Source organism: Neofelis nebulosa, chromosome 5, assembly GCF_028018385.1.
Source record: "Neofelis nebulosa isolate mNeoNeb1 chromosome 5, mNeoNeb1.pri, whole genome shotgun sequence".
NCBI classification, from domain to species: domain Eukaryota; kingdom Metazoa; phylum Chordata; class Mammalia; order Carnivora; family Felidae; genus Neofelis; species Neofelis nebulosa.
The window spans coordinates 86,388,136-86,413,535 of record NC_080786.1 but is presented as its reverse complement, the minus strand read 5'-3'; the positions used below and the strand labels follow the sequence as shown (position 1 = coordinate 86,413,535).

Genomic DNA, 25,400 nt, shown 5'->3' with positions numbered 1-25,400 from the left:
GTACTAGAAACATGCCAAATAGGAAACTGGTTGCTAAAACTTATTTGGCCAAACTTGTTTGTGTTATTGTGTTATGACCTCCAAAGATCTGGCTAATCCAGGTAGCACTGGAACAAAGCAGCTCGACCTTTCACTACATGGATATGCCTTCCTGTTGGCTTTATTTGACTTAAAACATAACTATGTTAGGTTTATTACAAATATTAAGCTAACAGTTTGTTATGCAAACAAAACCTATAATCATTAATTTTGGTCATGTTTAAACCAATGATTCACATCCATGGCTCAACGTTGGTATAACCAGGGAAGCTTTATAAAAATTCCCATGCCTTAGGCCCACCCCCAGAAAATCTATTTTAATTGATTTGGAGTGGGGCCTGGGTATTGATTTTTTTTTTTTAAAGCTCCCCAGATGATTCTAATTGCAGCCAGGATTGGGAACCATTGTTCTGAATGATGCCTGAGAAATGTGCTAATTTAGTGTGGGGGGGGGGGGGGGGAGGAGGGTGGGGGTGGGGGGGAGACAGTCAAATGAGATCTTAGTTTGAATTTGGCTGGCTTGTTTTATCTGTGTTCAGCCTAGTATCTGGATAGGAACAAAGCCAAGATTATAGTGCAGTTACGTAAGGTTTGGAGGGTTAGCCATTTCTCCCAAAACTGACTCATTACTGTATGTATATTTCACCTAAAGCAGTAGTTTGGAAATATTCGAGTGGGAACCTCATGTTTTGTGAATATAGTTAGCATCCATTAATAGTCAATAATAATCCATCTATGATCTAAGTGGATGGGACACACAAAAAAAAGAATTCTCACATTTAAAACAATCTGCACTGGAAATGTTTCTGGTAATACCCCCTCATAATAAGCTGAAAGGCACAGATTTAGATTATATATGTGTATATATATATATATATATATATATATTATATTATATTATATTTATTATATATTATATTTATATTTATGCCTTGAATTTCAAGACATTACTCTAGTGATTTACAATGACTCGAGACTCAAATCATCAGGTCTTGCCCCTGAGATAAACTTCTGGTTCCGTGTGTCTGGAGGTGGAGTGGGGAAGGCAATTCAGGTAGCAGAGGAGAAGTGAACAAAGGACAATGACTGAGTAGGCAGATTTAAGCTCGTTAGGGACCTGAGGCAGATCACCTCTCCGTAGGATCTTTGAGAGCTGCAAAGGGTTGGAGACTTTGTTTTCCCTTCCCTGGCAGAGTCAGGTCCATTAGCTCTCTGGCTGCCTCTTGGTGCTTAATTTGTTTTTTCTAACACAAGGGAGGGGACGGTGCATTCCAAAAGATAGAGGACAGCTAAGGGAGATCGGTCCTCTTTATAGGATGTCATTAAGCATATGGTGCCTCGCGGGGGGATGGGGAAGGCCATTAACAAAGAGCCAAGAGAGAGATTAGCTCATAGAATAAAAGGCAGTTGAGAGCAGTGAGCCAGATACTGGAACAGCTGCCAGGTAGAGACCCAAGCTTGGGAATCAAAGCCCCAGTCTAATTGTGTGTTTAAAGAGTTGTCATCTTTTGCATGTATAAGGGTAAATAAAGTGTTAGGAACTGCTCTCAGGAAGTAGAAGCATTCAAGTCACAAAGGACCAAAATCCAGAAACCTTCAGTACCTAGGGTCATTTCTCTGGGGCTGATTCCAGGACAGCCCCCCACGGAGCCCGGGCCTAGGTGTTAAGAGTACAGGCTGAAGTACTCAGGGGCTACCTGATTCCACTTGTGCAGAGGCTAGAAGCTGACATTTAGGGCTTGAATAGTGCTCCTTTTACAAGTAAATGACAACCTGGAGAAAGGACTAACTATGCTGGGTGCCTGACATTTTCAAACTGACTCTATTCAAAGAGATCCAGAAGATTAACTTTCACTCCCATCAAGCTCTGACCCAGCCTCAGTAGAAAGGGAATCCCCTAGACCCACTGTGGTTCCTGAATGATATTTAGTCATGGCCTTGGCTTAGCCTGGTCTTCCTCCCCAAGGTCTGTGTCTTTGGTGGGATTCTCAGAAAGGCTTTGGCTGAGGCTTTTAGACTGTGAATAAGCCAAGAGGATCTAATCAGCAGTGTAAACTGAATACCAGAAAGATAAGGTGAGAAAGGGGCTGCGTAATTGCAGACTGAGGCAGAACTTTATGAGACTGAAGCCCGGGGAGGTCCTGTTTCACATGGCCTTTGCCTGACGGCCGTGGATTAAACACAAATCCCTACCCACACTGGAGGCTGAACTCAACTCCTTTACCGAAGAAGCAAGATGTCAGTTGCTATTATATACAAGTAGATCCCTATCTGCCAATCTGAGGTCGATCTCCTTCTGCAATCTCTGACCTGCTCCAGACAGTGCAAACCACCTCTTCCCTGTGCTCCCTAAGCAGGGCCTTCCCGGGATGTCAGTGAGCTTGTTGCCTTGGACTGTGGTTGGCAGGAAAAGCAAACGTCCCAGGCTACAATAGACCAGTGTCTCCCTTCCCCTTCATCCTCAGCAGCGCGAGGCTCTTGGCAAACTATTAAATGAACCTGTGTGTCCGTGTATTCCATCTATCATCTCTAGTAAACACTGAAAGCCAAAGGATAGGAATGGAGCAATCGAGAGACAGAGAAAGAGGTATTAGGTGATAAGTGGGGTAAAAGCATAGTCTTGAAACGTATTAAACTATTCACAGCAAGTTAAATTCTCTCACTCCCCACATCCGCAAAGGAGGAAGTGCAGCCTTGGCTGAGCCCAGGGGACTGAGATCAAGAATCACAAGAGCTGTCTTCTGTCTAACCGACCATGTGGCCTGGGGCAAGTCCCTCTCCTCTTCCGGGCCTCAGTTTCCCCTTCCCATGAAAGAAGATTACACTAAATGACCTTTCAAGGTCCTTATACCCCTGTCACCTTGTAATTTTATACATCTATTGCCACAATACCAAGGTACTGGAGAAAGGGAACCACCTGCAGCTGGAGGGCCCAGAATGCACCAGGCCTGCATTTACCCACCAGCCCTCGGCCCTGGAGGACCCAAGTGAGATTCAGCTTAAAAACAGTGTTGCAAATGCCAGACCACAGCTGCACAAAATAGGAAAAATCTTGTTAGGAAATGACCACAGCCCCCTGGAGCTGTGGAAAACATTGCCTCAGACAGAAAGGACTTTTCCAGTGGAAAGAAAAAATCATGAGTATTGTGTCTGCTAAGGCTGTCTGCCCAGGCACTTCTCACTGAACCCTGCCTACTCAAGTCCTCGGCTCTGGGGCAGTGCTTTTCGACCCGATGCTGGTCCTAATGACAACTGCAGGCTCTCTCCTCTTCTGGCCCCAGGATTCACACTTGGAAGTCATTTTCAAATTCATCTTTGGGCTGTCTGAGGTCTAAATGCTTCCTCCAGAGGCAAAATCACAAAATGCTTTCATTAGAATGGGTCTTAGAAATCATCTTGTGATCCTAACTGAATCCCCCATCTGTGGAGAAACAGACATGCCCCAGGAAGAAAGGCCTTGCTGAAGGTCACATGGGGAGTTCAGGGGAAAGGGGTCCTGATGCCCACTTTAGGGTTCTATTTCTGCAGTGCTTCTAGCCCCAGGGCCAATTCTCTGCTACCTTCTCATGGCAGGTGTTTCCAAACCAGTCAGACTTCCAACCAGCTAACCCACCTGCAAGTGCTTTCCATGAACTTAGGACAATGCACTCTGCTGCAAACAATAATTATTATGTTTTTTACCGTCCCATACAACAGCAAACACCTTTTTGGCACAGAGCAGAGTTCGCCTGCATCTTTTGAGTTTTCCATCTATCTCTGGAACTGAAACTTAGTGCTCTACTTACTCCTTGAAAAGCATCTAGAGTTAGAGTTGCCCGTTTTCGAGTGGGTCAGATCATAGTTTGGGGCAGGGGGGCTTCGGTCTGGGTGGTGCTCAGCCCATGGTCAAGCAGAGAAAAGGCTATTAGCCAGCTCGGGTGTTTGCCCCGGCATAGGCCTGTCTGCTGCAGCCATGCCTCCTCTCCATGAGGTTCCAAGCCTGGTCCAAGCGGACCAATATAAAACAGATCGTTAATAACTTTAAAAATACTCATATGCCTGAAATTATATTTGGGATCTATTTGGATGAAATAAAATTTATTATTAAAATGAATTTCACCTGTTTCTCTGTTCATATAGCTACTAAAAACCTTAAAAACATACATGTGACTCATTATGTTTCTGTTGGATAGCCCTGATAGAGAGAAACCAGTTTCTCAATATTTTGCTGTATTTCTTCCATTTTGTGTGCTCCTGTCTTTGAGGAGCCCGGCTCCTGGTTAAAAACCTCTGTGTGATTTTTCCAGCCTGACCCTAGGCAGTTAGGAAGGCTTTCCCCGGCAGGCAGGCCTCACCCAGGCCTCACTGGGAAGGCAGCCCTGCCCACACCAGCCTTGGCATGCTGCCCGTGCACCACTGTCTCTGGAGGGAGGTGCGGTCTAGGGCTCCGGCCCCCTGGCCAGTCATGGCCTTCCCATATTTATATTCCTAGGTCTCTTTGTCTGAGGCCTTGAGCAAAGAACTTTTTCATGGACCTCTGCAGAGACTTCCTTACAGAGGGAGGAGGGAGAGCCTTGAGGACACTTCCCCCACTGTGACTTAGTACTCAGCACTTTTCCACTCCTAGCCCTCCTTTCACTCCAGGGTCCATAAAACTGACCGAGCCTTTTATTTGGGGCTCCCTCAGCCATGAGAGGACACCCATCTGCGCTGATCCACCTGAACCCTCCACCTGTGTGCTCCTCCACAGGGAGAAGGGAACACGAGGGAGCCAGCGTCTTCTCTGGTTTTTGCCTCTTGCTTCTACTATCACAGTGACTAAAGACTTCACTGTTACTTTCATTTTGGCTCATTGTTGCTTTAACCAGCTATGCCCAAACCTGACAGCTCACCTCTCTCTCTCAGCTCAGCTGAGCTCCTGACAGTATTTTTGAAAACAAAATCGGGATCTTACAATTTTCTAGCTGTATCAGTCGGGGTCCCAACAGGAGACAAACAGCACTGTCAACTTAGGAAAAATCAAGGAGGTTTTATTTATAAAGGGGCTAACTAATAGCAAATGAAAGGTTGGAGTGTGGGAGAACGACAAAGGAAATTCACAAACCCAGGGGTAGCAGCAGCGGGCCGTTACTGTCCCTGGGAACAGGGGAGGGATAGGTTCCCAGAACCAGGAAAGACAGCGTGCAGAGCTGGGATGCATGGAAATGAAGGGAACAGACAGACAGAGGCCATGTCACAGGGATGAAGCCGAGAGAAAAAATACCCGACATCTCCCTCCTCCCTCCCTCCAAAGGCTGAGGCTTCTCATTGGCTGAAACCGATTGGAAGCCAGAGGAGGGCAGACCCCTCTGACTGAGTGTCTCTCAGTGCAGATAGTAGAGTGAAGGGGGAGAGTGAATCCAGAGCGGCAAATAGCTATCGTGTACTTTTCTCACGTAACTTCATCCTAAGTCAGCCTGGCAACCTTATTCCTAATGTAACTAGTGTCCAGTACTGGCCCCCTAGAGTGACTGAGTGGGGTACAATAATTACAGGGCACCCAACACCAATACCTCAATCCCATTTGGGTTTCTAGCCTGGGGTAAATTCAGAGGGTTTGTTGCTATGTGTTTGTACGAGTGCGTGTGCACAAACGTGCATGTGTTACACTCTCAGTCCCTCCCAGAACACGCTTCCTTCAGTATTAGCCCTGGATAGGAGCTCCCTGCACCTCATGCCTCTAGCCTTGCAGAGGTGACCCACGGTGCAGCTGGTGGCCTGGTTCCTTTGAATCCTGTCCTGGTTCCCACCTGCCCTAGCCTCTTCTTTCTTTACCTCGTTCCATACCTCCCGCCCACCCCACCCCACTCCAGTACTGTTTCTTTGCTGGCCAACTTCTAGTGCCTGGTGCCCTTTTAGCTACCAGCAGAATGCTGAGAGGGGGTTCTTGGCAGGGCAGGGGGCTCTTCCTAGGCTGAGATGTTCAGACCTAAGTGACCCCCCCCGGTACAGCATGTGGAGCTCCCCACTCTTTGATCCAATCTTCAATTGTCTAGTCTAAGTTTGCTGGGACGTTAGATGAAGAAACTGCCCAGGCTAAAGGATCCTGGAGCTGAGGGCTTGGGAATGTGGCAGGGAGAGGACTGCATGCAAGGAGACAGAGGCGACCATCCTCTTTTATCATCTGTACACAGAGAAGGGGGCTGACCTGAGCCTGGCAAGGAGTTCTAGGGTCAGCTGGGGGAGCCGTGCTCAGGCTCAGGGACAAGGAGGCTTATTTGAGGAGGAAGGAGGAGCCCAAGAAAGAACTGCAAAAGACACTGCGAGAAGGTAATACCACAGCAGGGAGGTGGCAAGCAGAAGCGAGTCGTTTTTTAGAACAGGAAACAATCTGTTGCAGGGATTATTATACCCCCAGGGGAGGAAAAGACAATTTAATTTGCAGGAGAGGACAATTTGAACGGAAACTGATGAGTATGCCATCTGAAGGAGCATTCATTCCATGTTCATCAAGGCCCTGGGGATGCAGGGGACCCGTACCCCAGCAGGGGCAAGCCCCAGAGGCAAGGAAGCTTTTCTGGCTGGGAGCAAAGTGATCCAGCTGCAGCGATGTCCTTTTAGCACCATGCCTGGCAGGAAGTGGGCACTGGGCCCACTTACACCAAACTGGCTGTTGGTGTCTGCCACGGTCACGTGACATCCAGAGCAGCACATCATTCACTCGTCCAGCAAATGCTTAACGGAGCCCCTCACTCTGTGCTGCGTGTAGTGCTAGGTACTGAGAGAGATGAAAGAGAAACAAGTCAGGGTTTTCACCACCAGGGACCAAAAAACGTGATGGAGGACAAGCCAATGAGCACATTTCCAAGTCCCCTGGTGCCACAGGGGGCCATGAGAGAAAAGAGCAAGTTCTGATGGTATAAGGATATGAGGGGAGTTGAGGAAGTCTTCACTTGGAAGCGGATGGCTCAGGACAAGGATCAGGGACTGGGAGAAGGAGGGGGAGAATGAGGAAGAGTTTATTAGGCAGGTGCTCAGCAAGTATTTTATTTTTTACCCTATTGCAACCAAAATGGAAGGCATAAATCATAAAGATGTACTAATCTGTGTTGTGAATCCTGTCACAGATTGAGTTTTACTCTTGCATTTACCTAGAAAGGTGGGATTGGCATGGTTGATTCTCCATGAATAAGGATGGGATCCCCTTGGCACGTGTAAGACCTCAGCATTTATTTGCTGGATGAACATATAAATATGTGAATACTTAGACTCATTGGTCTCCAACTGCCTGAGGTTTTTGACTACTTGACTAGATATTTTGAGATCATAAAGACCCAGGCATTGAATATATAAATACGTATGTAAGTATCTAGCAATCACAAATTTCCTTGTCACTTTCCCTATAGGAAACTATGCTCTACTGGTCAGAGGCAAGAAAAACGTCTCTGGTGCTTGCTGATAATCATAAAGTGAATATGTGGGGAAGGGAGGTGTATAGCTAAAGACAGGGAAGAAAACAAAATTAAAAAAAAAATTTTTTTTTAACGTTTATTCATTTTTGAGAGAGAGAGAGAGAGAGACAGAGCATGAACGGGGGAGGGTCAGAGAGAGGGAGACACAGAATCCGAAACAGGCTCCAGGCTCTGAGCTGTCAGCACAGAGCCCGATGTGGGGCTCGAACTCACGGACCGCGAGATCATGACCTGAGCCGAAGTCGGCCGCTTAACCGACTGAGCCACCCAGGCGCCCCGAAAACAAAACTATTTTAAAAATGGAAAATCTCAAGTTTTAACTGTTCTTCTTTATGAGGACTCCCCTAATTGGGTCCCTTAAAGAGAACCCCATCCCTTCCCTTGTGGTTCACATCACCCATCAATCCTCTTTAGGGTCTGCTCTGAGTTTGCAGGGATACACCTGTTCTCGAGAGCTTGGTGTCTACTTGCCCAGCTCTGGCCCTCCCATACAGATGTCAGGGCCTTGTGCAGGAATGATGAGAGTGCTTAATTCCCTGGCTCTCACACCACAAGGAAGAGTGTCCTAACTGTCCCCCAGATGCTTGCTGTCCCATTTCAGGGATGATGACATGTCAGGCAATTCTGTAATGAGGGCTATACCCACTGCAGAAAAGGTGGAACCCCCATCCGAGCCCCATGGCTCAGCATTGGCCAATGGAGTAGTGCTGGAGAAGGAGGTAGGCACCCAGAGCCAAATAACAAAGGTGCCTATTTAGAAGGGGAAGAGACTGTTCCATGTGACTCTGGTGGGCTCCAAATGGGTCTGCATAGCAACTTAGGTGGGGTGGATGCCAGGCAAATCAGCCAGCTTCACAGAGATGGGACTTTTGCCTCCCAGCTGATGCCCAGGCAGAGGAAGCCAGGGCTGCCACAAGAAAATGGGACTCTCCAGTCCCATTGGGATTGCAGCTACCAGTATGGCTGGTGGGGGTGAGGGGCTGGTAGTCATGCAGCCTGTGACAGGAGGGCTCAGTGAGCAAGCCAGAAGGCCGTGACTGATGGGCTTAGAACCAGCCACATTTGAAAAGTCTCTTCCTCTGTATGACTTATTTCACTTAGCAAACAGTCTCCAGTTCCACCCACGTTGCTACAAAAGGCCATATTTCATTCTTTCTCATTGCCACATAGTATTCCATTGTGTGTATAAACCACAATTTCTTTATCCATTCGTCAGTTGATGGACATTTAGGCTCTTTCCATAGTTTGGCTACCATATGTTTTCACTCTTATGTGGATCCTGAGAAACTTAACAGAAGACCATGGGGGAGGGGAAGGAGAAAAAAAAAAAAGTTAGAGAGGGAGGGAGCCAAACCATAAGAGACTCTTAAAAACTGAGAATAAATTGAGGGTTTATGGAGGGTGGGAGGGAAGGGTGGGTGGGTGATATTGAGGAGGAACCTGTTGGGATGAGCACCGGGTGTTGTATGGAAACCAATTTGACAATAAATTTCATATTAAAAAAGAAAAGAAAAGTCTCTTCCTTCTTCCAAATCACAGACTTTCCCTAAACACTGACAAGAAGCTGTTTATATCTCATCTTTTGCTGGCCAGATTTCGAGATGAACATCAGATTATAAACCTTCTTCCTCTTCATGTGGTATTGGGGTGGGAGGCAATTCATAGAAACATACACAGACAGATGCAGCCATGATGAATTAGTCTTTTATGAGGTATTTGACCACACACATTACATTAACTGGAAGTCAGCAGTCAGCCCTATTATCTGTTTATATCCAAGTGGAGAAAGTCAGACTGTTAAGTTTCTGTTTTCCTGACATTTTTAATAACATGAAGTAAAACTCCAACAATGAGAGATAGCAACTGCTTTGTTTCTTTTGTCTGGGGGGGGGTGGAGGGAGTGGGGAATAAAATTATATCTCATATCCCTGTCATTAATAGATTTTAGTGGAATTGCCAGGCCAGAGAGTATCCTGTTACATGGAAAGTAACAGACTGGGTTTCCAGTTTATTACTAACTCAGGAATCAACTTCATGGTTTGGATTGATGTTTTCTTTTCCTTTTATTTTTTTTCTTTCTCCTCTAATGAAAATGAAAGTCTTTTGTGAACAATCTCTCTAAACTTTTAGAATAATCTAATTGTTCTTAAGTCACATGATTCCCGTGGGGACACGGGAAGGGCACTTAAAGCCATAATCCTAGGCTGTAAAAAGGGTCTAAGGCGACTGATCAAAGGTGAACTGCCCATTTACAAGCCCTTTTTCAAGGTCCCTTCCCATCTCCCTGACAGTTTTATAGAAGTCTTTCTCTTTTGCTTCCACCCAGATCAAACATTTGGATGCAAGGGGTCTCCCTACCCCCCACCTGGCTCAGAAGGAAGGGATTACCCCAGGAATTAAAAACCTCAGGGAAGTGGGTTTACCCACCTCCCTGGGGGGTGAGGGCGAGGCTTGGAGCCTTTTCTGGATGACAAGAGCAGAGCCAAACAGGAGCCAGGATAATTTAAGGTGCTCTCTCTCTGTTCTTGCAGCAGAGGAGATAAACTTTCTCTGCCTTCCAGCCTTCAAAGAGAAATTTTCTGATCTTTTGTGCCGTTTAAGTTAATAGCTACAAGTTGCTGGAGTCATGTTTATTTATTGGTCAATGACCTTCACTTCACTCCCACCCATGATAAACCCAAGCAACAGTCCCCACCAAGGGCACTGGAAGCTCCCCCTCACCTCTGAGTCTGGGACATCAGGGAGCAGAGAGGGATTTGGGGAGACACTGTAGGATGTGTTCCACCAGTTTAGGCCACTGCCTCATCCATTTGGTAATGTGTTCTCAATGCCACCCTCTACCCTTTCCTGGGCACACCTGGATCTGCTTTAGGTCTTAGCAGTCAAGGTAAATTTCCTGGGAATGTTGCTTTGAGAGCTGGAACAGCCTCAGTCCCTGGGGACTCAACATCTAATCCTGTAGAGACACCAAGGAGTGGGGAGCAGGAGCACCATGAAGCTCCTCTTGTTCTGGGAACTACTGAACCCACTTCCCACACTCCTATTCAGCCCTGACCCGGCACACCAGGGTTGGGGAGGGAGACCCTCCGTGACAAGGGTATTGACAGGGGTGGATCAAACAGGCTCGCAATGTCATGGATTGTTGAAAGACACTTGAAAGGTCATCTAAGACCCCCAGCGGTATAGAGAAATCCACTGAGAAGCAGGCCACACCTAGAGTCACTTACCCAAGCCAGATCCTGAAGCCATGTCTCCTGACTCAGGCCTCTGCTACCCCGCCATGCTGCCTTAGAGCTCAACATGGCATGTCCAGCAGATGAAATTAAACTCCTGGAGCATTTGGTCCCTCAGGGACTGCTAGTTTTACTCCTTATCAGATCAGGATTTAATGACAATAGGTATGGAGAATTGTTTTAGGAGATCTGTGTCCCAGGCATATTCCCCAAAATTGCCACTTCTAGGGAGACCTTGCACCTGCCTGAGGACCCTCTGCATTCTGGCCCTGCCAGTCTCTCCACTCTGTTTCCTACCCCCCCAGTAAGAGCCTTGGCATCAGCCAAATCCATCTACCCCCTGTTCTGCTGCTTCTTGTCTTTACACATTCCCCCTTTGCCCAGCCTGGGATGCATTCTGTCCTTTTCGTCATTCCTACCCCTGATTTAAAGCCCATTTCAAGTCCCACTCTCTCTTCCTCCTATGGTGCTCATTATCTACTCTAGACCCTTGCTACTCAAAGTGTGGTGGCAGACAGCAATGCCAGCCCCACCCCAGAGCTGCTTCATCGGAGTCTCCATTTTAACAAATACCCTGGTGACGTGTATGTACAAGCAAGTGTGAGTCACACTGCTCTTCACTCGTGGTGCTCAAAGTACGGTCCCGGGCCTCAAAGCATCACCATCATGGAGTACAGCAGCATGGAGTTCAGCCAGCCTTAAGTGAGTACAACGTGGGTTACACCCAAGACTGAGTGTGGGGGTGATGACAGATCTAAGAAGCTACATTCTGATCTTTGAACCAGACTTACTCTAGGCACAGAAGAAGGCAATGGTATTTTGAAAAACACGAATGACCAAGGAACTCTATCGTATCCTTTCTTACACATGTTACGTCTCCATATTAGCCAATTACACTGCAAATTATGACACAGAAGGAAAGGGAAAAACAGGCCGGCTCATAAATCCTTTTCTTTGTGGTCCTTTCTTTCTCCTCAATAAGCCAAAGGTAGAGTATCAAAAGCACATGTCAAAAGGTTAAATAAAAATAGTTCAGTTAAAATTTTATTTCTTCTCTACTTAGAACAACATAAAATAAGGAGCACCTGGGTGGCTCAGTCAGTTGAGCATCTGACTCTTGATTTCAGCTCAGGTCATGAGCCTAGGGTCATGGGATCCCTATTTTGGGCTCCACAATGGGTGTGGAGCCTGCTTAAGAGGCAGGCTCTCTCTCTTTCTCTCTCTCTCTCTCTCTCTCTCTCTCCTCTCCACAATGGGTGTGGAGCCTGCTTAAGAGTCTCTCTCTCTTTCTCCTTCTACCCCTCTCCCTTGCTTGCACTCTTTCTCTCTCTCTACAAAAAAGAACATAAAATAAAAAACACCATGACAAGTCAAGAAAGACTGCAGAAGAAAGGAAAAAGCTTTATGTTTTAGTACCTTTGACAGCATTTTTCCCCCTACTTTTTGAACAAAGGTCTCCGCATTTTAACTTTTCACTGGGTCCAGCAAATTATGTAGCTGTCTCTATCCTATCTTGTCCAGAGTTCCTAATGGGACTCCTGAAAATGACATGGAACCCTATTAACAATTACACCTGGGCCACAGGTATAAATTGGGTTTAACCTAAGCAGCCTAGACATACAGTCTTCCTAAATTTGCAAGTCCCTGGTAGTCAAGAAGAAAAAATAAGTGAAGACATTGTGTTTCCTTTCTGTCAATTGTAGGAAATTTTTTTGTGAAGGTTTTCCTTCTTAACTCTAGTTGTTTAACAGACTACCTGATGAGTTTGGAAACGGGTTGTTCTCTCCCACACATGGTCAGAAGAATCTCCCTGGCTGTTGATCTTTAGTTTCTCCCAATCCTCAAAACCTCGACCTCCCCTGTGTTTTTGCTTTCCTCTGACAATCCGAAAAATTTGTGACATTCTTCAATACACATCCTTAATTTTCTGCCCCTCCTTCCCCTCTCTCTGTGTGTCCTCTTCAAATCGGAGCTCATCAGTAGAAACGCTGTTTTCTTTACATATCTTTTCTTTTTCTTCCTCATTAGGATCATTCACAATTTTGGGTTCTGAATTTTATTTTTAGAGCCATCCTTTTTTACCTTTACTCCCTTTCCAAGGTTCTCACCATGAGATCATCTCTGTTGAAAGTCTGAAGATACACATTGGACTTGTCGTGCTTTAGTGGAATGGACACTGTCTCCCAAACTCTCATGAGTGTCTCATCAATAGTAGTCCTGTGCTGGCAGAATCAAGTCTGGAGTATCAGTTCCCCTTGCTGTAAACTGTTCCATTCAATTGATGACTGTTTCAATCAGGCCACAGAAGAATTTACTAAATGCTCTGCTTATTTATTTATTTATTTTTAAAGTGTATTTATTTTGAAAGAGAGAGCACAAGCAGGAGAGAGAGAGAGAGACAGAGAGAGAGAGAGAGAATCCTAAGCAGGCTCTGCATTGTCAGTGTGGAGCCCAATTCAGGGCTCAAACTCACGAACTGTGAGATCATGACCTGAGCCAAAACCAAGAGTTGGACACTTAACCAACTGAGCCAACCAGATGTCCCAATGCTCTGCTTTAAAAAAAAAAAAGAAAGAAAAAGTATGAGACTTACAGGCTTCCACAGATTTTCTTTTTTAAAAATCAACATTTGTCATTGTATTTTGTTTCTGTGCTAGCTTTCCAAAAATGTCTGCAACAATATCTCCCGCCCAAATTTATTCTTATTGTGTGACTTTTGACATTTCTCCCCTCAAGAGTGGGACCTGTGTTCCCACCTCTTGAACCAGGCAGACTTGTTCTATAAAAGCAAGGATGCTGTATGACTCCTAAGAACAGATCATAAGATGTGATACAGCTTCTACCTGGTTCTCTCTGAGGATGTTCATTCTTGGTACCCAGCAGCTGCACTGTGAGAAAACCAACTAGGTCATATGGAAAAATCACTTGGAAAAGTCACATGCAGGTGCTTTGGATGACAGCCTGGGTGAGGTCTCAGCCAATAACCAGCAACAAAAGCAGACACACCTCACAAATCAGATGATTAGAGCCCTCAGTCACACCCAAATTTCATGTCTTCCCAACTAATGTCCTAGACTTGCAGAGCCAAGATAAGCCATCTCTGCTTTGTCCTGTCTGAATTCCTGACCCACAGAAACCATGAAAGAGAATAAAATGATGTTTTTTTTAAGCCACTGAGTCTTGGGGGATGATCTGTAATGCAGCAATGGAGAACTCATGCAATAATTAAAAACATATTAACTAAGAGACAAAAATTAAGACTAATTAAGAATGCATTATCTATACCCTTCATTTACATCCTATACTTATCAGTCCTTGGTTTATTGTCATTCTAAAAAGCTACCCCTATAATTTACATCCAATTCCACCAGGTGGAAGTGAGGTTATGATTGTATTAAGCCCTAGTCATTGGGCAGAGATTACATTCCTTTTTCTAAACTACACCTTTGTATGATATTTAATCTTGGATATTAAAGCAATTATATCATCCATGCTTAGTATACTGCGTGAATTTAAGAAAGAGCAAAATTAAAACATCTCTCACATGCTTGTCTAGCTGATTAACATAACACAGTTTTATCTAATCTCAGACCCCCTGCTGGAAAATGTTCCCTCCTATTCCATTTTATTGAGTCAGAGATCATTTGTTTGCAATGAACAGAACCCATTCAAGCTGGTTTAAGCAAAAAAGAAAATTGACTAGAAATAGAGGGATCTGGTGGAACCAGAGACAGGAAGTGTGGCCAGGCCTCATAAGGACTGATGACAGAAACTGCCAAACTGATGAGAGTTAGGCTGGCTTGTCTCTCCAAATCTCTCTCTCTAGAGCTATATTGTCTCTTATATCTGACTCATTCCTCTCTCTCTCCTTCTCTCCTATTCCCTCCATTCCTCCAGACAGCATTTCAGCATATGGTTAAGGACAATCTCTGGAGTCAAAATGCCTAGATTATGAAAATTAACTCCACCATTTAGTTGCTCATAACCTTGGGCAAGTTCCTTAAGCTTCTTCAGTTTCCTCACTTATAAAGTGTGGTTGAAGGTAATTACAGCACTTACCTCATAGGACTGTGGTGAGATTAAATGAATGAATGTAAAGTTCTTTGAACAGTGTCTGGCACTTTGCAAGTGTTTGCTTTTGTAATTATCTTTCTCTGCTCACTGAACCACATCCAAACATGGGTGCCCTAATCCCAGCTTCATATCCTAGGCAGTTCAAGTGCCAGGCAGAAAAAAAGCCTACAAAGTTCCTGAGCCCCATTTCCACATTCCCAGGAGAGAGCATCTGATTGGTCCTGCTGGAGTCACATATCCATTCATGGTCAAATTAGCTGTGGCAGAAGGTACGGGAGTGGGTGATGAGAAGTCTTAGCAGGGAGTAGAGTCTCCGAGAAGCGGATATGGGTTGGTTCTCAGGAGAGGGCTGGCATGCCAGTACCCCCATATACAGGCATACCTTGTTTTATTGCACTTAGCTTTACTGCACTTCACAGCTACTGCAGGGATTTTTGTTTATTTGTTTTTTGTTTTTTTACAAATTGGAGGTTTGTGACAACCTTGCATGGGACAAACCTGTTGGCACCATTTTTCCAGCAGCATTTGCCCACTTTGTGTCTCTATGTCACATTTTGGTAATTCTTGCAGTATTTCAAACTTTTTCATTATTATTATTTTTATTATGGTGATCTGTGATCAGTGACTGTGACTCGCTAAAAGCTCAGATGACGGCTAGCATTTTTTAGCAATAAAGTATTTTTTTCAATATATGAAATTTATTGTCAAATTGGTTTCCATACAACACCCAGTGCTCATCCCAAAAGGTGCCCTCCTCAATACCCATCACCCACTCTCCCCTCCCTCCCACCCCCCATCAACCCTCAGTTTGTTCTCAGTTTTTAACAGTCTCTTATGCTTTGGCTCTCTCCCACTCTAACCTCTCTCTCTTTTTTTTTTTTTCCTTCCCCTCCACCATGGGTTTCTGTTAAGTTTCTCAGGATCCACATAAGAGTGAAAACATATGGTATCTGTCTTTCTCTGTATGGCTTATTTCACTTAGCATCACACTCTCCAGTTCCATCTACGTTGCTACAAAGGGCCATATTTCATTCTTTCTCATTGCCACGTAGTACTCCATTGTGTATATAAACCACAATTTCTTTATCCATGCATCAGTTGATGGACATTTAGGCTCTTTCCATAATTTGGCTATTGTTGAGAGTGCTGCTATAAACATTGGGGTACAAGTGCCCCTATGCATCAGTACTCCTGTATCCCTTGGGTAAATTCCTAGCAGTGCTATTGCTGGGTCATAGGGTAGGTCTATTTTGAATGTTTTGAGGAACCTCCACACTGTTTTCCAGAATGGCTACACCAATTTGCATTCCCACCAACAGTGCAAGAAGGTTCCCATTTCTCCACATCCTCTCCAGCATCTATAGTCTCCTGATTTGTTCATTTTGGCCACTCTGACTGGCGCGAGGTGATATCTGAGAGTGGTTTTGATTTGTATTTCCCTAATGAGGAGTGACGTTGAGCATCTTTTCATGTGCCTGTTGGCCATCCGGATGTCTTCTTTAGAGAAATGTCTATTCATGTTTTCTGCCCATTTCTTCACTGGGTTATTTGTTTTTCGGGTGTGGAGTTTGGTGAGCTCTTTATAGATTTTGGATATTAGCCCTTTGTCCGATATGTCATTTGCAAATATCTTTTCCCGTTCCGTTGGTTGCCTTTTAGTTTTGTTGGTTGTTTCCTTTGCTGTGCAGAAGCTTTTTATCTTCATAAGGTCCCAGTAGTTCATTTTTGCTTTTAATTCCCTTGCCTTTGGGGATGTGTCAAGTAAGAAACTGCTACGGCTGAGGTCAGAGAGGTCTTTTCCTGCTTTCTCCTCTAGGGTTTTGATGGTTTCCTGTCTCACATTCAGGTCCTTTATCCATTTTGAGTTTGTTTTTGTGAATGGTGTGAGAAAGTGGTCTAGTTTCAACCTTCTGCATGTTGCTGTCCAGTTCTCCCAGCACCATTTGTTAAAGGGACTGTCTCTTTTCCATTGGATGTTCTTTCCTGCTTTGTCAAAGATTAGTTGGCCATACATTTGTGGGTCTAGTTCTGGGGTTTCTATTCTATTCCATTGGTCTATGTGTCTGTTTTTGCGCCAATACCATGCTGTCTTGCTGATTACAGCTTTGTAGTAGAGGCTAAAGTCTGGGATTGTGATGCCTCCTGCTTTGGTCTTCTTCTCCAAAATTACTTTGGCTATTTGGGGCCTTTTGTGGTTCCATATGAATTTTAGGATTGCTTATTCTAGTTTTGAGAAGAATGCTGGTGCAATTTTGATTGGGATTGAATTGAATGTGTAGATAGCTTTGGGTAGTATTGACATTTTGACAATATTTATTCTTCCAATCCATGAGCATGGAATGTTTTTCCATTTCTTTATATCTTCTTCAATTTCCTTCATAAGCTTTCTATAGTTTTCAGCATACAGATCTTTTACATCTTTGGTTAGATTTATCCCTAGGTATTTTATGCTTCTTGGTGCAATTGTGAATGGGATCAGTTTCTTTATTTGTAGCAATAAAGTATTTTTAATTAAGGTACTTACTTTGGCTTTTTAGACATAATGTTATTGCACACTTAATAGACATAACTTTTACACGCACTAGGAAACCAAAAAAATCCATTTGACTCGCTTTATTATGATATTTGCTTCATTGCTGTGGTCTGGAATGGAACCTGCCATATCTCCAAGGTATGCCTGTGTGTAACCACCACCATTTCCAATATGTCAGCTCCGGCACTTTGAGCCTCAGCTCTAGCTCCCTGCTCAGCAGGGGTGGTTTCTATTAGTGACTGACCCGAATGGCATGAAGAAGGTAGCTTCCTTCATCCAACATGGCACTCCTCTCTTTCCCCCATAACTAGCTCTCCTCCTTCTGCTTGGCATTGAGGGCTCCAGTCCTCTGAGAAACCAAAATACGAATGTCTCTTCATACTGGAAGATGGATTTTATAAATCCTGACCTAGATTTCCCACTCTGAAATCATAGCAAATTTTCCTTCTCACAGAACAAAAAGGAAGAGTCAGATCCCTTCCATCTGGTATTGTGAGTTTAAGCTATTAAGCATGTGGTGGCTATTTGCTTATTGAGGCTCCCACTGGTAATGGAAACTTTGAGAAATAATACTTAAAATTATCGATCTCACTATAGAGGAAAAGAAAATTAAACAGAATGTTGAACAGAAAGCTAAGTGGTTTATCAAAAGGATAATGAGATTTAAGGAATACTGCTCAAGTCTCTTCTCATTTCTATATATCATTCTAATCTCCATTAGATTTGGTCATTTGGGGTAAAATGCTCTGAACATTTGAAAGCCCAATCTTCAAAAATACTTGAATGTCACAGACAAATCGATAGCACTTTAAATCATGGAGCAAAGCGAATTAGCCGCCCTCCCTGGGAGAGGAGATGGCCGAGTCTACCCAACCAGTGCCAGGCCAGACTCCAAACTGACACGAGCTGACCTTTTCCCTGCACTCGCTTGTTCTCTTTCTGTAAATCTTAGAAACCTTAGGTTGCAACAGCTGATGTTGTTTTCGGGGGTGTTACCGTTAGACTTTCTTGGTGTCTGAGCTTTGTGCTTTCTTAAGAGGATCCTTTCAGAGAAAACAAGAGGTGATTTTAGGTGGAAATGACCCATGGCTGACTATTAGCTCCGTTAAATGACCACTTTGAAAGGAGGTGTAATGTTCCCATCAACTATAAATGAGAAGATTGCTCACAACTTATGGTCCATATTCCCTATATCCAACACCTCCATTTCCTCTCCTCTGATCATTCTTCAATGAATTGATTGCTTCCCCCATTTTTTTTTCTTCATGGCAGCTGCTCTCTGTGCGAGGTTATCAGACTTAATTGCAGTTTGAGCCAAAGAAGCAACCTCTTTAACTCCATGTGCTTCAACAAGTAGACAGAACTATCTTAATTCAATCTAACAGAAGCTCAGAAGAAAACAAGGTAAGTTTGGCCTGTTATTAAATTAGTGCTAAATAGTTAATAAACTGTAGATGTCAAGAATAATACATATAACTGCTCTGGGGCATGTGGAGACGAATACATAATTTACTCCAATAATAATTATAGGGTCATTTATGCCCAATTCAGAAGTCCACGAGAAGTATTGTATTTTTTGCTAAACTTCCCTGACCAGCTTTAGCCCATCACTCTATTTTTTTGTGTAGCACTTACCACTCTCTGATATTATCAGCAAGTATCTGTTGGATTAATGCACCCCCACCTGCAGGGGCCTCCCAGCCTCACCACCGGCACCCAAAGAGTGTTGCAGCCACCTCCCTAGATCCTCTTTGGCGGGGAACCCTGCTGGCTCTTCATCATCCACGCCTTGGGTGCTATAGCTGTGCTTGTAGAGGTAGCTCTTGCTGCTGCTCGCAGAGATGAGGGTGGCCAGGTGACAGGTTTGCTGGGGGCAAGGAGTGATTCCATTGGCTACCTCCACCTTTAAAAGCCTTTTTTTCCCTTCTGGGGGAACTCTGAAAGAGTCGAATTTTGCTCTGGACTTTCCTTAGCTCATTAGGAACCAGTCAGGCACATACGGTGTGAATCAGCGCAGCTCCCGTGAGGTGTGACGAAGTCCAGGAACTACCCGGAACCAGGCCCAGTGTGTGGTGAGCAATCAGAACGGCAATTCCAGCGGCAGAGGGTACCGGAGGGAACCAGATCCTCCTCAAAAACCTCTGTATTTCCTGAAGCCAGTCTTGAAATCCTAGTCACATGTGGTTTCAACACTCTTTCCACCAGCATCTCATCTAAAACACAACGAGTCAGGGGCGCCTGGGTGGGTCAGTCACTTGAGCGTCAGACTTCAGCTCAGGTCATGATCTCACAGTTCATGAGTTCGAGCCCCGCGTCGGGCTCTGTGCTGAACAGCTCAGAGCCTGGAGCCTGCTTCACATTCTGTGTCTCCCTCTCTCGCTGCCCTTTCCCCACTCACACACTCTCTCTCTCTCTCGCTATCAAAAATAAATAAACATTAAAAAAAAAAAACTTTAAAACACACCAAGTCCTCTGCAAAACCCCCTTGCTTTAGCCATTGCACCGTGTCTCTCATGCACTTAGAACTTCCTGTTGCAGGTTAGTTGCTTATTTACCTTAATCACCATTCACAGAACATGAGTTCCACGTGGCCAGAGACCATGTCTGGTTATTTGTCTCCTCCTCCCTCAGCACAGTGACTTTCATGCAGTAGAAATTAAACATATATATATTATCTGCCTAAGCAATAATGCTAATCTAGAGAAGGACCAGAGATCACACATATACACAAAATGGAACAGAAATATTTTGGGGATGGTAAAGCACTGCGTTTTTGTCTTTAGTTCCTGGTTGTCTGGCAGCTCCCACATCAAAAGTCAAGCCTGGGGGCCTTAGCTCATGATTCCTTCCATAATGTAGAGCACAGCCCAATTTTGTGCATGCCGGTCTGGCTGTGAGGGCCACCGCCCTGTAGAAGATGGAGGCTATAATACAAGAAAAAGGGGTGGAGATCCTTTCCTTCCCACTCCAGTGGGCACTGGGAGAAGAAAAAGAGATTAAAGTTGAGGAAGGAAAGAATCAGGTTGGAAGTTTAGAGTTGATCTCACACCCAAGTTTGAAATCCAGGAGGGTGGGAATCCTTGTGGGCTTGCTTTGACTGAGGAAATGTCAAGAGGCCTGTCAGTCTGCCATAGAGGAGATTTGTTGGCCTGAGAAACAGATTTGGGGAAGCTACAGAGGATCTGGGGTAGCCTGAGACTCTGGCATGTCAGTGAGGGCTCCTGCATAGCCCAGATTGCTCCTGATGAAGAGGAGCATCATGAATCTGGAGTAGTTCTAGGGGCACCTGGGTGGCTCAGTCAGTTGAGCATCTGGCTTTGGCTCAGGTCATGCTCTCATGGTTCATGGGTTCGAGCCCTGCATCAGGTTCTGTACTGACAGCTCAGAGCCTGGAGTCTGCTTCGGATTCTGTGTCTCCCTCTCTCTCTGCCCCTTCCCTGCTCACTCTGTGTGTGTGTGTGTGTGTGTGTGTGTGTGTCTCAAAAATAAACATTAAAAAAAAAAAGAATCTGGGGTAATTCTAGGGCAAGGTAAGTGCCTTCAAAGCACACTCAGCTTCCACTTACCTGACAAGAACCTCTGGGGGGAATGTGGGGCTTCAGGGAGGGTTGAGAAAGGAGGGACAGACCCCACATGCCTGGACAGTCATTTCAATGAGGGAGACTAGAAAGGGATGGGAATTCCTTGAGGAAAGGTATGTGAAAATGAGGAGAAAGAGGTGAGAAATGGAAAGCACTCAGAAAGGGCTGGGGGCTAGAGAGGCAGGAGGACATGATGGACAGTTGGGATCACAGGGTTATGGTCATAGTCATTTTAGGCTGGGAATTACAGCTGATGTAAGGAAAGAAAAAGTGCTACATTTTGGAAAGCCAAGGAATATTGAACTTTGCAAAATCCTAGACATCAAGAGCCAGAAGGCCTCAACTCTCCAACACTCCCCTTTATTTTAACAAGAAAACTAAGCCCTTGAAAGGTCAAGCCAGTGGATCAGGGCCACACAAGCCAATAACCCAGGGATATAGAGGCATGGCCTGGGTCAAGGTTTCCTGTGTGGCACTTCTTGAGTCCTAGGCAGCACCTCTGGACCCCTGAGAAGAGACAGTTTGAGGGAGGAAGTAGCCAGAGTAAAGAAGGACAAGAAGGATAAAAAAAAGTCAGGAAATCCATGAAAATTTGCTGAATAAGAATAGATACCATTCAGTGAACAGTATTTAATCCTGATAAAGCTTTGGGAGGAACTGGCATACCACTGAGCCCTTCTTATTAGAAGGGAATTACTGATGAAGAATTTAATTGAGGCCAATGCCCTTCCCCATAAGAGCCCAGAGCAGCCATGAAAATCAAATATAGCTCTTCTGCAATGCCAGCAACACTACCTGTGCTTACTCAAACCTCCCCTCCCCCCAGAAGAAACCAAAATCTCCTGAAGATGACCCCAAAGGCACAGTAAATGTGTTGCTAGTAAAGGATACATCTATTATGTTTCTGAGTGGGAAAAACTGGTTACCTTTGGGAGATGGGCTTCCTTGAAATGGTCAACCAACAGAAGGAAGCACAAGGTCTGCTATGAACCTACAGAAGAGCTTCTGTTGTCAAGGACCACAGGTCTAGAGCCCCCACCCTCCCTTATGAGACAAGGTGCACAAACATCAGTGCTCAATTCTCTGCCCAGAGTCTTCACGATTCAAGAAGGATGTGGGGAGACAGCACTCTCTGTGAGTTGTTGGACTCTAAGATTAGAGATTGTGCTGACCAGTCTGAAAGCAGGTGAGTCAGGTTAGGAGACAGAGGAGGCTCATTGTGGCATTGCTATCTGTGGGAGGGAAGTTGAAGGTCACCCAAAGACCACTGTGGGGAAAGCAGAGGAAGAAACCCAGCTAGAAGCGTGCATAGCAACACAGATGGACCTTACAGGCTTAGGGCCAAGGGGAAGAAGGGAGAAAAAGAATGCACTATATGACATAAAACCATTTACATAAACACACATCACAGGAAATTAACATAAAAGATGCAGCGTAAATCCATGATTGCCTATAGGGAAAGGAGAATGGCAGGGGGCTGGGGGGAGTGGGTAAGGGAATGAATAGCTAACACAAGAGCAGGGCCTTGCACAGACCAAAGAGGACAGTGTGCTTCTGCACATGAGGTCCAAAGTCATAGGAATGGGTGGGGCACCTGGGTGGCTCAGTTGGTTAAATGCCCGACTCTCGGCTTAAGCTCAGGTCATGATTTCACGGTTCATGGGTTCGAGCCCCTCATTGGGCTCTACACTAACTGCATGGAGCCTGTTTGGGATTCTCTCTCTCCCTCTCTCTCTGCCCCTCCACCGCTTGTGTTCTTTCTCTCTCTCTCTCTCGAAATAAATAAATAAACTTAAACAAACACAACTATAAAGTCATAGGAGTGGGATGGCATCCAAGTGGGCCCTCCATAGGAAGATCCAAGTCTTCCCTTGTGGATTCAAGAAAAAGTTCAAAAACACTAGTGCTCTAGGTTCTGTTCCAACTCTCTGAAATCACCCTAAACCTTCAGGAAAGAAATCTGCATGTGCCTGGCATGTGGTCTTAACGAAGGCTGATGGGCCAATGGGTCAGGAAGAGGGGTCTCTTCTACTTGGTTTCCATGTCCTACCTAGGGAACTTTGGCTAAGAATTCCGGGAGTCTGGGTGTACAGGAGGGTGACCCACAATGAGAGAGCAGCAGTAGAAAGAAGTACTACTATCCACAAGAAAGGAGACATGCCCAAGACACTGATGGAATGTTCTGATTATCTCTGAAACAAGTGTTGTGCTCTGAGAAGGAAGTCGTCCCCAGCAAATTCTTAGGGTAAATATAATTGTCAATTTGCAGAAGAGTAATCTGAGCCTAAGAAAGGTTAGGCAATTTGCCCAAGATCACACAGCTAATAAGTAGCAGAGGCAGGATTTGAATCTAGGTGTGCGTGATGCCAAAACCTGAGATCTTAACCTCCATGTTACAGTGCCTTCAGCGTAAGTCTTTGTGCAACATACACACACACACACACACACACACACAAATAGGCATGTTACCAAAGTTACATGTGAAACAAATTCATACTCTGGTTGCTTCTAACCTGGGTTGTCAAGGGCACCGGAGAAAGGTATTTCTCAGGGGCAGACAAGGGCAGATGGGATGATCACAGAGTTCCTTCGGCAAAACCAACAAGAATGGCAAGTAGTAGACAGGGGTGGGAGGTGGAGCAGAGGGGAGAAAATCAGGAGGGTTTCCCAGTGTGTAACATGGCTTCAGAAGTAACCAGTGAAGACAGATTAGGGAAATGCTTTGCACCAGACATGTCCTTGTGTGAAATTCCATCTGAGGCCAAGAGAAGAGATTAAAACAAAAAACAAAACAAAACAAAACAAAACAACCCCCCCCCTCCCACACACACACACACAATGTCATCCAAGTAGTCCTCCTGCATGAACTCTTAACTGAAGCACCTCTCATGGCAGAATAAGTTGGAGAACTTCAGGGTCTGAAGGGATATTTGTTTATTTATTTTTAACATTTTTAAGTTTATTTTTGAGAGACAGAGAGACAGAGTGTGAGTGGGAGAGGGGCAGAGAGAGAGGGAGACACAGAATCGGAAGCAGGCTCCAGGCTCCGAGCTGTCAGCACAGAGCCCAACGCAGGGCTCCAACTCACGAACCGTAAGATCATGACCTGAGCCGAAGTCAACCCACTGAGCCACCCGGGCATCCTTGAAGGGATATTTAGAAGTCATCTCAGCTAACTCCTTGGTGGGTGGTGGAGAGGACAGTGACTTGACCCAGGCCACACCAGAACAAGAACCCAGGCCTCTGACTTCCAGGCCAGTGCTTGCCACCTGTGCCGCATCACTGGCCTCAAGTCAGCTTGGAAGGACACCTCCCTCTGGCCCACCCATAGACCCTGCTCCTTTCTCTCTGCGACTTCTCCTGCCAGCATTTTCCTTCTTTCCAGGAGACAACTGCTTCTCAGGAGATGACTAAGAGGCCGTGAGGCCAAGACACGCCTCTCGGGATTGGAGGGCAAGAGCTCAGGGGTGAAATTCTGGACAGATGAGCTGTTTGGCCAGGCTGACTTGCCTCCATGCACCTTCTTTTCCAGCCTCTTCTTTATGCGGCCCTCCCCACTCCCCCGGAGCCTATCCACTCTTTCTTTTTAAAACCTGGGGTAGGGGAGCATGACCTTAATTCTTCAAATCCTGTCCTGTTTATTTTTCAGAGTCAGACCCAGGCCCTGATGCAACCACAGCAGGGCCTCCCTCAGCGGGGGAATCAGAGCCTGTCACAACAGATTTTCTTTCTTTCCACCAAAGCAAAAGACACTCCCAGAACACAAAGGACACTGAGGATCCTGTCTCCTTGGGGGATTTAATTATTGCCATTAGTTGCTTTTCTCTTCAGTAGCGGCATATTTGCCTCACTGCTTCTGGAGAAGAGGGACACAGAATTTCAATTCTTATCCAGGCTGGGTGGGGACATTCCCCCATAGGCACACAGCGGGAGGTATGGTAAGTGGCCACCTACACAGTGTCCCCAGGCTCTGGGTCCCCCAAACACAACACCATTCACTAGCTGACCTCTGAAGTCCACCATCAGAGTTTTATTTCTTTAGCTTTGGGTTTATCAGTCAAAATTCAAATATTCCTGGAAGGCGGACAATAGCTATGATCAGCTATTTGCCACTTAGTATAATCTTTTTCAGATCACATTCCAAAAGCATTTTTTAGAGTGAGAGAGAAAACCAGATGGCCTAGGAAGGGAAGACAATGAAGGTAGAGAAGGGTTCACAAATTAGAAGGAAGGGAAGGGCCCAGCAGGAGCCTGGGGCACAGAAGGCAGACAGCCTGCCTCACCAGGTGGCACAGAGCAAAGAATCTCAGTGTGGGCCCAGCACCAGCAGCCCAGGGGGCACTTGGATCCTGTTAGATGTGTCGATTCTACATGTCCGGGGGCCCCCGTCCCAGACATATGCATCAGAAACTCTGGCGGTGGGGCCCAGAGTCGCTATTTTAACAAGCACACAGGTGACTCTCATCCAGTTTGAGAACCACTGGCTTGCATGTCTGTCCTATGTGGCAAG

General features: G+C 45.3%; 1 long non-coding RNA gene across 2 annotated transcripts in view; it reads right to left on the bottom strand.

Moving 5' to 3' along the window:
• The window catches only part of LOC131512372 (uncharacterized), a 124,630-nt gene that overhangs the window by 56,144 nt on the left and 43,086 nt on the right, over positions 1-25,400 (bottom strand). The gene's annotated exons all lie outside the window — the stretch shown is intronic.